The following is a 12,405-nucleotide window of genomic DNA, read 5'->3' as shown; positions in this document are numbered from 1 at the left end:
TCATTACTGTTGTTCCTATCTAACAGTTATCTTGTGTCCTACCTAACCATGTATCATTACTGTTGTTCCTATCTAACAGTTATCTTGTGTTCTACCTAACCATGTATCATTACTGTGGTTCCTATCTAACAGTTATCTTGTGTCCTACCTAACCATGTATCATTACTGTTGTTCCTATCTAACAGTTATCTTGTGTCCTACCTAACCATGTATCATTACTGTTGTTCCTATCTAACAGTTATCTTGTGTCCTACCTAACCATGTATCATTACTGTTGTTCCTATCTAACAGTTATATTGTGTCCTACCTAACCGGTGAACGTGTGGCTGTGACCGTCCTGTCAATGCCTGTCCTGGTGACTCATTTTACATTTTAGTCATTGAGCAGACGCTCTTATCCAGAGCAATTTAAAGTTGGTCCTGGTGACTCCTGGGCCCTAATTCATAAAGGAAGTGTCTCAGAGCTGATCTAGGATCAGGTCCTCCTCTCCATGTAATCTGATTCATTATGATATAGGATCAGGTCCCCTCCTCTCCATGTAATCTGATTCATTATGATCTAGGATCAGGCCCCCCCTCCTCTCCATGTAATCTGATTCATTATGATCTAGGATCAGGTCCCTCCTCTCCATGTAATCTGATTCATTATGATCTAGGATCAGGTCCCCCTCTCCATGTAATCTGATTCATTATGATCTAGGATCAGGTCCTCCTCTCCATGTAATCTGATTCATTATGATCTAGGATCAGGTCCCCCTCTCCATGTAATCTGATTCATTATGATCTAGGATCAGGTCCCCCTCTCCATGTAATCTGATTCATTATGATCTAGGATCAGGTCCCCCCTCTCCATGTAATCTGATTCATTATGATCTAGGATCAGGTCCCCCCTCTCCATGTAATCTGATTCATTATGATTTAGCATCAGTTCCCTCCTCTCCATGTAATCTGATTCATTATGATCTAGGATCAGGTCCCCTCCTCTCCATGTAATCTGATTCATTATGATCTAGGATCAGGTCCCCCCTCTCCATGTAATCTGATTCAGTATGATCTAGGATCAGGTCCCTCCTCTCCATTTAATCTGATTCACTATGATCTAGTTGTCAGAGCTAGAGTGGTGTTTGTCAGACTAATCTGTCTTCTCACAAAATCGTGTGTAGAGTCTGAACGGTTTGGCCAACAAACTATTATGGTACCTCTATTGAAAGCTGAGATTCGTACAAACAAGCTGGTGTTCTATGTGTTGCTCTAGGAATTACAGCAAACTAACAGGGTGGAAAGTGATATTAGGGACACACAGAAAAACTTAAATTAAATAATATGAATGAACAAATGAATGAACAAATGAATGAATGATATTTTATTTCAGTGTCAAATCGCCAACTGGCAACCCATCCCTTATGGGGTTAATTGCCACATAAACAAACATTACAATAATTGACTGTGGTAATTAAATGATAATTCTCCTTCCGGTGTTCTCTGCATTGAGCATCACATGAAGAATGAAAACAACGTAAGGTAAAAATCAATACATAATAGTAAATAAGGTGATGCAAACAATAATTATATCCCTAGAGCAGTACAATAATATACACACATACACACACTGTATATATACACATACATACATACACACTGTATATATACACATCACATACATACATACATACTGTATATATATACATACATACATACACACTGTATATATACACATACATAACATATACACTGTATATATACACATACATACATACACACTGTATATATACACATCACATACATACATACACACACACTGTATATATACACATACATACATACACACTGTATATATACACATACATACATACACACTGTATATATACACATACATACATACACACTGTATATATACACATACATACACACTGTATATATACACATACATACATACACACTGTATATATACACATCACATACATACATACATACACACTGTATATATACACATACATACATACACACTGTATATATACACATACATACATACACACTGTATATATACACATCACATACATACACACTGTATATATACACATCACATACACACTGTATATATGCACATACATAACATATACAGATAAATAAATACAGAAATACAGTCTGACACAAAGAGAAGATTCATATGGGAGACAAGTCTATACACAATCTATATATACACATACCATTTACCACATAGAAGACTCATATGGGAGACAAGTCTATACACAATCTATATATACACATACCATTTACCACATAGAAGACTCATATGGGAGACAAGTCTATACACAATCTATATACACATACCATTTACCACATAGAAGACTCATATGGGAGACAAGTCTATACACAATCTATATATACACATACCATTTACCACATAGAAGACTCATATGGGAGACAAGTCTATACACAATCTATATACACATACCATTTACCACATAGAAGACTCATATGGGAGACAAGTCTATACACAATCTATATATACACATACCATTTACCACATAGAAGACTCATATGGGAGACAAGTCTATACACAATCTATATATACACATGTACCATTTACCACATAGAAGACTCATATGGGAGACAAGTCTATACACAATCTATATACACATACCATTTACCACATAGAAGACTCATATGGGAGACAAGCCTATACACAATCTATATATACACATACCATTTACCACATAGAAGACTCATATGGGAGACAAGTCTATACACAATCTATATATACACATACCATTTACCACATAGAAGAGTCATATGGGAGACAAGTCTATACACAATCTATATACACATGTACCATTTACCACACAGAAGCTAAATATTTTTACAATTTAATTATAGATAAACATTTTTCTTATATTCCAGGATTTATCTAAATATTCCACAAACGGAAATACACAATGGACAAAAAAACATTTCAATTTCTCCTCATCACTCATCACATACTGCCAGGGTATATCTGGTGGTCTTTCTGGAATAAGAGCAAGCGTATATCATGGTAGAAAAGGAAATAGAGGATTAAATCAGTTTAATTCTCTATTTCTTTAAGGTCACAATAGTTACATAGTCTTTCCTCCATTTCACCACAATACTGACCTGTTTCAATACTCAGAGAAAATATCCCTGATCTTACCTGTTTCAATACTCAGAGGCAATATCCATGATCGTACCTGTTTCAATACACAGAGACAATATTCCTGAAATAATCTGTTTCAATACTCAGAGACAATATCCCTGATCTGACCTGTTTCAATACTCAGAGACAATATCCCTGATCTGACCTGTTTCAATACTCAGAGGAAATATCCCTGATCTGAACTGTTTCAATACTCAGAGACAATATCCCTGATCTGACCTGTTTCAATACTCAGAGGAAATATCCCTGATCTGAACTGTTTCAATACGCAGAGACAATATCCCTGATCTGAACTGTTTCAATACGCAGAGGCAATATCCCTGATCTGACCTGTTTCAATACACAGAGACAATATCCCTGATCTTCCCTGTGCACATAGAGATCTCTTGCTTTTAGGTAGGTTATACATAATATATCTCTCACACACCAATTCACCCTGAATCAAACAAAAGGTTCTCAATTTGGGTTTATGATTCATCTCCTCCACCCATCTTTTTTTCATGTCGCATCAACAGTTGTTTTTTAATCATATCTATGTCTCCCTTCATTTGGTTTTGGTACAGATGTTCATAGTTACACTGTTGAAAAAGCTCAGACATTTCAGTTGCCCAGGCTTCCCCTATGGATAGATAAATACAATAATCATGAAAAAAGTCATTGATGAAAGAGACTTCAACTAGGACTATAAAATAATGAAGAAACAGTTTAACATTTTGTTATTTTATGGCTTATATTTATTGTAGAAGTTGATAAATAACACCTGGGGACAAAAACGCCTACATCTTCTGACAAAAAGTGTTAAAATGCATAACATTCCCTTTCAGGATCCATATTTTGGTGTTTATAAGGTAAAGGACACCTTATATTTAAAGCCTTTTTGAATCCACATTTTACACTAAATAAGAACTGATATTTCCCGGGGACAGAAAAGGCACCACATGGTAGGAATGACTCAGCAGCACTCCTACACTAGTTTAGTGGATTCCAAATGTTCCCTCTACTTTATTCTACATTATTAACCTGAAATACTCACTTTACTTGGAAACTGAGTTGCAGTTTAGAGGTTAAACTATGAGCTGCTCTGTCATCTCAAAATGACCCTGTACAGATACTTTCTTATATTCAGTTTCAACTGTAGTCAAGGAGTCACCCTTCACATAACAACAGTAACCAGAGGGTGGAGCTAACAGTCAGTTTCAACTGTAGTCAAGGTGTCACCCTTCACATAACAACAGTAACCAGAGGGTGGGGCTAACAGTCAGTTTCAACTGTAGTCAAGGAGTCACCCTTCACATAACAACAGTAACCAGAGGGTGGGGCTAACAGTCAGTTTCAACTGTAGTCAAGGAGTCACCCTTCATATAACAACAGTAACCAGAGGGTGGGGCTAACAGTCAGTTTCAACTGTAGTCAAGGTGTCACCCTTCACATAACAACAGTAACCAGAGGGTGGGGCTAACAGTCAGTTTCAACTGTAGTCAAGGTGTCACCCTTCACATAACAACAGTAACCAGAGGGTGGAGCTAACAGTCAGTTTCAACTGTAGTCAAGGAGTCACCCTTCACATAACAACAGTAACCAGAGGGTGGAGCTAACAGTCAGTTTCAACTGTAGTCAAGGAGTCACCCTTCATATAACAACAGTAACCAGAGGGTGGAGCTAACAGTCAGTTTCAACTGTAGTCAAGGAGTCACCCTTCACATAACAACAGTAACCAGAGGGTGGAGCTAACAGTCAGTTTCAACTGTAGTCAAGGAGTCACCCTTCACATAACAACAGTAACCAGAGGGTGGAGCTAACAGTCAGTTTCAACTGTAGTCAAGGAGTCACCCTTCACATAACAACAGTAACCAGAGGGTGGAGCTAACAGTCAGTTTCAACTGTAGTCAAGGAGTCACCCTTCACATAACAACAGTAACCAGAGGGTGGAGCTAACAGTCAGTTTCAACTGTAGTCAAGGAGTCACCCTTCACATAACAACAGTAACCAGAGGGTGGAGCTAACAGTCAGTTACAACTGTAGTCAAGGTGTCACCCTTCACATAACAACAGTAACCAGAGGGTGGAGCTAACAGTCAGTTTCAACTGTAGTCAAGGAGTCACCCTTCACATAACAACAGTAACCAGAGGGTGGAGCTAACAGTCAGTTTCAACTGTAGTCAAGGTGTCACCCTTCATATAACAACAGTAACCAGAGGGTGGAGCTAACAGTCAGTTTCAACTGTAGTCAAGGTGTCACCCTTCATATAACAACAGTAACCAGAGGGTGGAGCTAACAGTCAGTTACATGAGACAGCAGTAACGTGACATTGTTCTGAATCTTGCTTAAAAAATGTTATAGTCCTTCTTCAAGACATCTCTCTTACATTATTTTAGCTAAACTTATAATTTACTCGAAATCAGGTTTAGTTGTGTTTTTCCCCTGTAAGGTGTGTACGTGCTGGATAATAACTAAAGGATTGAGAAACCCTGAGATAAACATAAAACCATATAATGTAAAAGCTCCTCCACCATCTTTACCAGACGTTTTACTGATAACATGTAGACCTACTGATTAGTTTCCACTTTGAAAACTGCTGTCTGTCAGCAACTCAGCTCAAGTAGCAGTTCTAACTAGTAATATCTCATTCCTAGTATTCATTCACATACTCTGTCATTTAGAATGAATTATTGTTCATAAATACTTACTTTATTTGTCAGTATTGTCCATATAGTGTTTTCTGCTCTGTCATCTCAAAATGGATCCTGTACAAAATCACATATTTACTTTCAGTCACCTCCTGGGTGGTGCAGTGGTCTAAACCACCCCATCTGAACAGTTTCTCACCAACTGGCCACCTGGTCTATAGAGACTAAATGACTATACACTCTACGCTGCACACCACATCAACGGGGATGTAGTGGAGGGTAAACCCACGTAAACGCGCTTACGCACCTTTTTATTTGTAAAATAGCGTTTACTCAACTTTGTATTTTGTTAATTATCGTTTACCACTTCTTATGCGTTTCCAGCGTTAAGCCTAAATTCCATCGTGGAAAACGGGCCCAGGTTGGTCAGCATGATAAAGAATCATATCTCAAGCCTACTCTGTCTATTGAATGTCTGACTACGACCTAACTTTATAATAGTTATATGTAGCCAAGACTTACCAGAGTCTGTACGTCTGTCCTTCAAATCAACACATTTATCCTGCTTCTAATGTTGCAGAGAAATGTGCGCTACATTTTGTAACCACAGTTACTTTCATTTTCATATGAGGAAACACGTCAATTTGCACGTCACTGGTGTATGGGTAAATAATGATGACAGAAGAGATCTACTTACTAGTAATAATATGTAATTCCAGGTATTCATTATCTTACTCTGTCCTTTATTGTTCAGAAATACTTTATTTGTACTTCTCTCCATATGGTGTGTTTTCCTCGTTTGTCATCTCACCATGGATCCTGCACTCAGCCGTCTCCCCACCCTGATAATAGAGTGTTTTATTGGTATCTTCCACTAGATGGCAGTAAACACCTGCTGTAACTAGACTTTACAACAGCATTCCTTATTCATAAAGGCAGTGTCTCAAAGGAGGAGTGCTGAATCAGGATCAGGTCCCCCCTCTCCATGTAATCTGATTCATTATGATCTAGGATCAGGTCCTCCTCTCCATGTAATCTGATTCATTATGATCTAGGATCAGGTCCTCCTCTCCATGTAATCTGATTCATTATGATCTAGGATCAGGTCCTCCTCTCCATGTAATCTGATTCATTATGATCTAGGATCAGGTCCTCCTCTCCATGTAATCTGATTCATTATGATCTACGATCAGGTCCCCCTCTCCATGTAATCGGATTCATTATGATCTAGGATCAGGTCCCCCCTCTCCATGTAATCTGATCCATTGTGATCTAGGATCAGGTCCCCCCTCTCCATGTAATCTGATTCATTATGATCTAGGATCAGGTCCCCCCTCTCCATGTAATCTGATTCATTATGATCTAGGATCAGGTCCCCCTCTCCTTGTAATCTGATTCATTATGATCTAGGATCAGGTCCCCCCTCTCCATGTAATCTGATTCATTGTTATCTAGGATCAGGTCCTCCTCTCCATGTAATCTGATTCATTATGATCTAGGATCACGTCCCCCCTCTCCATGTAATCTGATTCATTATGATCTAGGATCAGGTCCCCCCTCTCCATGTAATCTGATTCATTATGATATAGGATCAGGTCCTCCTCTCCATGTAATATGATTCATTATGATCTAGGATCAGGTCCCCCCTCTCCATGTAATCTGATTCATGATGATCTAGGATCAGGTCCCCCCTCTCCATGTAATCTGATTCATTATGGTCTAGGATCAGGTCCCCCCTCTCCATGTAATCTGATTCATTATGATCTAGGATCAGGTCCCCCCCTCTCCATGTAATCTGATTCATTATGATATAGGATCAGGTCCCTCCTCTCCATGTAATCTGATTCATTATGATCTAGGATCAGGTCCTCCTCTCCATGTAATCTGATTCATTATGATCTAGGATCAGGTCCTCCTCTCCATGTAATCTGATTCATTATGATCTAGTTGTCAGAGCTAGAGTGGTGTTTGTCAGACCATGAGACATCCTGAAAATCTGTCTTCTCACAAAATCGTATGTAGAGTCTGAATGGTTTGGCCAACAAACTATTATGATACCTCTATTGAAAGCTGAGATTCGTACGAACACGATGGTGTTCTCTGTTTTGCTCTAGGAATTACAACAAACTAACAGGGTGGAAGTGATATTAGGTGGACACAGAAAAACTTAAATTAAATAATATGAATGAAAAATGAATGAATGAATGACATTTCATTTTTGTGTCAAATCGCCAACTGGCAACCCATCCCTTATGGGGTTAATTGCCACATAAACAAACATTACAATAATTGACTGTGGTAATTAAATGATCATTCTCCTTCCGGTGTTCTCTGCATTGGGCATCACATGAAGAATGAAAACAACGTAAGGTAAAAATCAATACATAATAGTAAATAAGGTGATGCAAACAATAATTATATCCCTAGAGCAAAACAATAATATACATATATACACACACTGTATATATACACATACATACATATATACATACTGTATATATATACATACATAACATATACAGATAAATAAATACAGAAAAAAATAAACAGAAGGAATTTGAACCCAGTCTGACACAAAGAGAAGACTCATATGGGAGACAAGTCTATACACAATCTATATATACACATACCATTTACCACATAGAAGACTCATATGGGAGACAAGTCTATACACAATCTATATACACATGTACCATTTACCACATAGAAGACTCATATGGGAGACAAGTCTATACACAATCTATATACACATGTACCATTTACCACATAGAAGACTCATATGGGAGACAAGTCTATACACAATCTATATATACACATACCATTTACCACATAGAAGACTCATATGGGAGACAAGTCTATACACAATCTATAGACACATGTACCATTTACCACATAGAAGATTCATATGGGAGACAAGTCTATACACAATCTATATACACATGTACCATTTACCACGCAGAAGCTAAATATTTTTACAATTTAATTATAGGTAAACATTTTTCTTATATTCCAGGATTTATCTAAATATTCCACAAACGGAAATACACAATGGACAAAAAAACATTTCAATTTCTCCTCATCACTCATCACATACTGCCAGGGTATATCTGGTGGTCTTTCTGGAATAAGAGCAAGCGTATGTCATGGTAGAAAAGGAAATAGAGGATTAAATCAGTTTAATTCTCTATTTCTTTAAGGTCACAATAGTTACATAGTCTTTCCTCCATTTCACCACAATACTGACCTGTTTCAATACTCAGAGAAAATATCCCTGATCTTACCTGTTTCAATACTCAGAGGCAATATCCATGATCGTACCTGTTTCAATACACAGAGACAATATTCCTGAAATAATCTGTTTCAATACTCAGAGACAATATCCCTGATCTGACCTGTTTCAATACTCAGAGACAATATCCCTGATCTGAACTGTTTCAATACGCAGAGACAATATCCCTGATCTGAACTGTTTCAATACGCAGAGGAAATATCCCTGATCTGAACTGTTTCAATACGCAGAGACAATATCCCTGAAATAACCTGTTTCAATACTCAGAGACAATATCCCTGATCTGACCTGTTTCAATACTCAGAGACAATATCCCTGATCTGAACTGTTTCAATACGCAGAGACAATATCCCTGATCTGAACTGTTTCAATACGCAGAGGAAATATCCCTGATCTGAACTGTTTCAATACGCAGAGACAATATCCCTGATCTGAACTGTTTCAATACTCAGAGACAATATCCCTGATCTGACCTGTTTCAATACTCAGAGGAAATATCCCTGATCTGAACTGTTTCAATACGCAGAGACAATATCCCTGATCTGAACTGTTTCAATACGCAGAGGCAATATCCCTGATCTGACCTGTTTCAATACACAGAGACAATATCCCTGATCTTCCCTGTGCACATAGAGATCTCTTGCTTTTAGGTAGGTTATACATAATATATCTCTCACACACCAATTCACCCTGAATCAAACAAAAGGTTCTCAATTTGGGTTTATGATTCATCTCCTCCACCCATCTTTTTTTCATGTCGCATCAACAGTTGTTTTTTAATCATATCTATGTCTCCCTTCATTTGGTTTTGGTACAGATGTTCATAGTTACACTGTTGAAAAAGCTCAGACATTTCAGTTGCCCAGGCTTCCCCTATGGATAGATAAATACAATAATCATGAAAAAAGTCATTGATGAAAGAGACTTCAACTAGGACTATAAAATAATGAAGAAACAGTTTAACATTTTGTTATTTTATGGCTTATATTTATTGTAGAAGTTGATAAATAACACCTGGGGACAAAAACGCCTACATCTTCTGACAAAAAGTGTTAAAATGCATAACATTCCCTTTCAGGATCCATATTTTGGTGTTTATAAGGTAAAGGACACCTTATATTTAAAGCCTTTTTGAATCCACATTTTACACTAAATAAGAACTGATATTTCCCGGGGACAGAAAAGGCACCACATGGTAGGAATGACTCAGCAGCACTCCTACACTAGTTTAGTGGATTCCAAATGTTCCCTCTACTTTATTCTACATTATTAACCTGAAATACTCACTTTACTTGGAAACTGAGTTGCAGTTTAGAGGTTAAACTATGAGCTGCTCTGTCATCTCAAAATGACCCTGTACAGATACTTTCTTATATTCAGTTTCAACTGTAGTCAAGGAGTCACCCTTCACATAACAACAGTAACCAGAGGGTGGAGCTAACAGTCAGTTTCAACTGTAGTCAAGGTGTCACCCTTCATATAACAACAGTAACCAGAGGGTGGAGCTAACAGTCAGTTTCAACTGTAGTCAAGGTGTCACCCTTCACATAACAACAGTAACCAGAGGGTGGAGCTAACAGTCAGTTTCAACTGTAGTCAAGGAGTCACCCTTCACATAACAACAGTAACCAGAGGGTGGAGCTAACAGTCAGTTTCAACTGTAGTCAAGGAGTCACCCTTCACATAACAACAGTAACCAGAGGGTGGAGCTAACAGTCAGTTTCAACTGTAGTCAAGGAGTCACCCTTCACATAACAACAGTAACCAGAGGGTGGGGCTAACAGTCCATTTCAACTGTAGTCAAGGTGTCACCCTTCACATAACAACAGTAACCAGAGGGTGGAGCTAACAGTCAGTTTCAACTGTAGTCAAGGTGTCACCCTTCATATAACAACAGTAACCAGAGGGTGGAGCTAACAGTCAGTTTCAACTGTAGTCAAGGTGTCACCCTTCATATAACAACAGTAACCAGAGGGTGGAGCTAACAGTCAGTTTCAACTGTAGTCAAGGAGTCACCCTTCACATAACAACAGTAACCAGAGGGTGGAGCTAACAGTCAGTTTCAACTGTAGTCAAGGTGTCACCCTTCACATAACAACAGTAACCAGAGGGTGGAGCTAACAGTCAGTTTCAACTGTAGTCAAGGTGTCACCCTTCACATAACAACAGTAACCAGAGGGTGGGGCTAACAGTCAGTTTCAACTGTAGTCAAGGAGTCACCCTTCACATAACAACAGTAACCAGAGGGTGGGGCTAACAGTCAGTTACAACTGTAGTCAAGGAGTCACCCTTCACATAACAACAGTAACCAGAGGGTGGGGCTAACAGTCAGTTTCAACTGTAGTCAAGGAGTCACCCTTCACATAACAACAGTAACCAGAGGGTGGAGCTAACAGTCAGTTTCAACTGTAGTCAAGGTGTCACCCTTCATATAACAACAGTAACCAGAGGGTGGAGCTAACAGTCAGTTTCAACTGTAGTCAAGGTGTCACTCTTCATATAACAACAGTAACCAGAGGGTGGAGCTAACAGTCAGTTTCAACTGTAGTCAAGGTGTCAGCCTTCACATAACAACAGTAACCAGAGGGTGGAGCTAACAGTCAGTTTCAACTGTAGTCAAGGTGTCACTCTTCATATAACAACAGTAACCAGAGGGTGGAGCTAACAGTCAGTTTCAACTGTAGTCAAGGAGTCACCCTTCACATAACAACAGTAACCAGAGGGTGGAGGTAACAGTCAGTTACATGAGACAGCAGTAACGTGACATTGTTCTGAATCTTGCTTAAAAAATGTTATAGTCCTTCTTCAAGACATCTCTCTTACATTATTTTAGCTAAACTTATAATTTACTCGAAATCAGGTTTAGTTGTGTTTTTCCCCTGTAAGGTGTGTACGTGCTGGATAAGAACAAAAGGATTGAGAAACCCTGAGATAAACATAAAACCATATAATGTAAAAGCTCCTCCACCATCTTTACCAGACGTTTTACTGATAACATGTAGACCTACTGATTAGTTTCCACTTTGAAAACTGCTGTCTGTCAGCAACTCAGCTCAAGTAGCAGTTCTAACTAGTAATATCTCATTCCTAGTATTCATTCACATACTCTGTCATTTAGAATGAATTATTGTTCATAAATACTTACTTCATTTGTCAGTATTGTCCATATAGTGTTTTCTGCTCTGTCATCTCAAAATGGATCCTGTACAAAAGAACATATTTACTTTCAGTCACTTCCTGGGTGGTGCAGTGGTCTAAACCACTGCACCCCATCTGAACAGTTTCTTTCTCCATGCTGTGGCCCTCACCAACTCGCCA

At 38.4% G+C, this 12,405-nt stretch overlaps 1 long non-coding RNA gene across 1 annotated transcript; it reads right to left on the bottom strand.

Annotated features, from left to right (window-relative positions):
- Positions 1 to 2,407: 2,407 nt before the first annotated feature.
- On the bottom strand, positions 2,408 to 6,532 carry LOC145876364 (uncharacterized). Its single transcript, XR_014391515.1, has 3 exons — positions 6,321 to 6,532; positions 5,859 to 5,915; positions 2,408 to 3,790 (listed from the first exon to the last, which is right to left on the bottom strand). It is a non-coding gene; the product is annotated as an uncharacterized LOC145876364 (long non-coding RNA).
- Between the last annotated feature and the right edge of the window lie 5,873 nt (positions 6,533 to 12,405).

The sequence above is a fragment of the Salmo salar genome, unplaced genomic scaffold (genome assembly GCF_965601325.2).
Source record: "Salmo salar unplaced genomic scaffold, fSalSal1 ptg000578l, whole genome shotgun sequence".
Taxonomy (NCBI): domain Eukaryota; kingdom Metazoa; phylum Chordata; class Actinopteri; order Salmoniformes; family Salmonidae; genus Salmo; species Salmo salar.
This window is presented reverse-complemented; position numbering and strand designations above follow the sequence as displayed.